This window comes from Nyctereutes procyonoides, unplaced genomic scaffold, assembly GCF_905146905.1.
Source record: "Nyctereutes procyonoides isolate TBG_1078 unplaced genomic scaffold, NYPRO_anot_genome, whole genome shotgun sequence".
NCBI lineage: Eukaryota > Metazoa > Chordata > Mammalia > Carnivora > Canidae > Nyctereutes > Nyctereutes procyonoides.
In genome coordinates this window covers 1655403-1659656 of record NW_026575020.1, presented here as the reverse complement: position 1 = coordinate 1659656, position 4254 = coordinate 1655403, and the positions used below count along the sequence as shown (strand labels likewise).

Sequence of the window (4254 nt, the reverse complement as noted above, 5' to 3'; positions counted from 1 at the left end):
GCTCCGCGCGCGGAGGGGCGGGCCATTCAAATTAGGAAGGGCCTTGCGGGGCCGGCGACGACGCGACGACGGACGCGTCGTTTGTCTTTCAAAAGGAAGAGACTTTACAAAGCCGCACGAGAGCCTAGCGGCTAGTGCCGCCCGTGCCACGGTGGGAGAAGCGGGGGGAGCGAGACGTGGCCGGAGCGGGCGCCGAGTCACCGTGAGTGTAAGGTGGAGGTCGTCGGGAGGGCGTGCGCGGGGGCGTGCGCGTCGGCATCGCTTCTCGGCCTTTTGGCTAAGATCAAGTGTAGTATCTGTTCTTATCAGTTTAATATCTGATACGTCCTCTATCCGAGGACAATATATTAAATGGATTTTTGGAGCAGGGAGATGGAATAGGAGCTTGCTCCGTCCACCCCGCGCATCGACCCGGTATTGCAGTATTTCCGGGGACGGTGCACCCCTTCGGGGGAGACGGTTATTGTCTAATAAGAGTTTTAGAGGTGGTTTGGCGCTTCGTAGCTTATCTTGAAGGAGTAGATTATTATTTACTTATTTTTTTGCTGGAGAGGTAATCTTCGTGCTAACAGTTGAGCCACTCAAGCGTCCCCAGTTTCTAAAATCTTGAAGTACTTTGGTAGGAAGGCTGTTGTGGGCCTGGATTCCAATTGATCTCCTTTTTTTCATTTTAGTTAAACCCAGGGGGAGTTTTGCTTTTCCAGTGACGTGATGGCTTGAGGGACCAACGGACAGGGCCTCCTCTCTTATCTGGTTTAAGTAGTTGGCTTCCCTAGAACCCTTGTCAGGCTTAGAAGCAGTGAATGTAGGAGTGAAGACACGTGATACACCTGCTCCTTAACCCTGCTTCTTTTTACCTTCTGACCCAAGGTAAAACGTTTTGATTTCATACTTAAGGGTATGAAAAGGAGGAGGCAGGCTCTCTCTAGAGGGCCAGAGAGTAAGTAGTCTAGGCTTCACGGCCTGAAAATTCTGCGAGCTATTTCTTCTACAATGCTTGAAAAATGTAAAATTCGTTCTTGACTTGCAGTATAGAACAGAGGGGCCGAACCTGTTGGCTGGCTGTAGTCAGCTGACCCCTGGTCTAAAAACACCTAATTTAGGCTGCCTGGGGGACTCAGTGGTGGAGTGTCTGCCTTCAGCTCCAGGGCCTGACCCTGGAGTCCCGGGATTGAGTCCCACATCGGGCTCCCTGCATGGAGCCTGCTTCTCCCTCTGCCTGTGTCTCTGCCTCTCTCTCTCTGTGTCTCTTAAGTAAAACAAACAAACAAATAAACAAATAAATAAAATCTTAAAAAAAATAAGGGAACGAATCCCATTATGAGGGCCCCACTTTCATGGCCTCATCTAATCTAATTACCCTCCAAAAGGCCTCACTTATAAATACCACCACATGGGGGGGTAGGGCATCAATATATACATGTTGAATATATATTTGAATAAAATATTGTATATTATATTGTATATAAACTGGGGAGGTGGGGCACAGTTCAGTCTACAACACCTACTGAACCATAATCTGCATTTTAATAGGGTCCAAGGAGGTTCATATGCACATGAAATACTAAAAGCAAGGCTTTAAGTCATATACATTGGAAAAGAAATGGCAGCCAAGAATCTGTCCATGTCACTTTGTGCCCTATCTGAGAAAGATATTCCATATTAAAGTGGCTTCCTGGGACGCCTGGGTGGCACAGTAGTTGAGCGCCTGCCTTCACCTCGGTATAAACAAACAAACAAACAAACAAACAAACTAGCTTCCTGGGTCAAATTTTATTTTTTGGTGTTATGGTTGAGATAAATAATTTAATATTATCATATCTGCCAGGTATAGAGGACTTTTCTTTTTTTTTTTTTTAAGATTTTATTCATTCATGAGAGGCAGAGACATAGGCAGAGAGAGAAGCAGGCTCCCCACAAGGAGTCCGATGTGGGACTCCATCCCAGTCCCGGGGATCAAGTTCTGAGCCAAAGGCAGATGCTCAACTGCTGAGCCACCCTGGGTAAAGAGGACTTTTTTTTTTTTTAAGATTTACTTATTTATTTATTCAGAGAGAGCGAGAGAGAGGCAGAGACACAGGCAGAGGGAGAAGCAGGCTCCATGCAGGAAGCCCGATGTGGGACTCCATCCTGATCTCCAGGATCACACCCCGGGCTGTAGGCAGCGCTAAACCGCTGTGCCACCGGGGCTGCCCAAGAGGACTTTTTATAAGCCAAGTCCTTTGTGGAGTCCTTCACACATTTAACCTTATTTAAATTCTCATGACAACCATGTGAGTGAAGCATTATCCCATTTTACAGATGAAGAAGTTGAGGCTAGGAAGGTAAATAATTTGCCCAAGGGCTCACTGGAAATGTTTAAGTCAGGATTGGAACTCATCCTTCAAGCCAGTGTTCCTCCTAATGTGGCCCCCAGACCAGCACCATCAGTATTATCTGAGAAATTGCTATAAATGTACATTTTGGGGCCTGTGATCCTGAGACCGACTGAGTCAGAAATTCTGGAAGTGGGACTCAGCAATCTATGTCTTAGTAAGTCCTCTAGGTGATTCTGGTATACTCTCAAATATGAGAACCACTATTTGGAGCCACCGTACCTCTCAGTGTATGCAAGACAACATGGAGGGCTTGGCAGAGAAGCCTCCCGTCAGAGGACAGAGGCTGAATCAAATGGATGAGATCACTGGGGACTGGCTCCTGTTGTGAATGCTTCAAGGAAACCCCAGCCAGCTTGGATACCTGGGCTGTCACCCTGTTCCCTCCGGAGCATGAACTTGGCTTTCTCCCTCTCTGCCTGTCTCAGTTTGATTGTTCCTTGCTTCCAAGGCATCGTCACCCTCCTGCTCTTGCAGGGCATCATCATCCTCGTTGCTCTTTCTTGCCGACCACACAAATCTCCTCCAGCCGAGTCCTCCCCTGCATGCTAGGCTCTGGTATAAATGGATACTGGACATCCATCCTCCCAGACATGGAAACATGGCTGGGACTTAGCTCTTCATAACCTTCCCTGCCTTGGAGCTTCCTCCTGCCTCAGCCTTCTTGGCACTTGTCATTAGGCCCTCAGTAACACTATGGGAAATGTCATTGAAATCAGATTTTTCTGGGGCAGCAGTGGCTCAGTGATTTAGCGCCGCCTTTGGCCCAGGGCCTGATTCTGGAGACCTGGGATCGAGTCCCACGTCGGGCTCCCTGCATGGGGCCTGCTTCTCCCTCTGTGTCTCTGCCTCTCTCTCTCTCTCTCTCTCCTTCTCTCTGTGTGTGTCTCTCATGAATAAATAAAATCTAAAAAAAAAATCAGATATTCTGCTCAAATAAGGCATTTTTGTTGTTTTTATTTGTTTGTTTTTAAGCATGGAGCCCCACTGAAGGCTTGAACTCACGACCCTGAGGTCAAGCCCTGAGCTGAGATCAAGAGTCAGACCTTGACGGACTAGGCCACCCAGGTGCCCTTCAAATAATGTTCGTTTATTTTTATTTTTTTATAATGTTCGTTTAAATTTGACCTCACCTCCACAGAAAAATTTGAAGAGGGTAGATTTTTCAGTCCCACCTCAAACTGTAGGAAAGGCCCAGGCTGATAGGAAGACTCCAAAAGGAGGCGTCGGAACCCTCACCACTTAAGCTCTACTCCTCCACTTTTTTTCCGGGATCAGATGGTGACCAATTTATCCACCAGGGGGCAGCATCTGCTCCTTGCTAGCTCTAAGACTGGGGCCCTGGGACCCAGTTTCTGGGAGGGTTGGATCTGGCAACCTGGAAGGGAAAAGGGTGCCTATGGGTCCCTTAAACACGTTTTGTTTTTTCACACTCATTCTAAAAGGTAGGTTGTGTTTTCTCCATTTTGTTCTTGAGGAAATAAAGCTGGGATTTGAAAAATGTGTCTTGGTAGCACTGCCTGGGTGGCTCAGTTGGTTGAGTGGCCAACTTTTGGTTTTAGCTCAGGTCATAGTCTCCTGGTCATGGTCTCAGAGCTGTGGGATTGAGCCACAAGTCCAGATATGCGTTCTGCGGGGAGTCTGCTTGAGGATTCTCTCTCTCCCTCTCCCTCTGCCCCTCTCCTTGTTCACTCACTCGTTCTCAAATTAAAAAAAAAAAAAAAAAAAAAGGAAAATAACAGGACACCTGAGTGGCTCAGCTGTTGAGTGTCTGCCTTTGGCCCAGGGCATGATCCTGGAGTCCTGGGATGGAGTCCCACATCGGGCTCCTACATGGAGCCTGATTCTCTCTCTGCCTGTCTCTGCCTCTCTCTGTCTC

General features: G+C 47.7%; 1 non-coding gene across 1 annotated transcript; it reads left to right on the top strand.

Moving 5' to 3' along the window:
* Positions 1 to 257: 257 nt before the first annotated feature.
* LOC129518482 (U2 spliceosomal RNA) lies at positions 258 to 448 on the top strand. Its single transcript, XR_008666209.1, has one exon. It is a non-coding gene; the product is annotated as a U2 spliceosomal RNA (small nuclear RNA).
* The last annotated feature ends 3806 nt before the right edge of the window (positions 449 to 4254 follow it).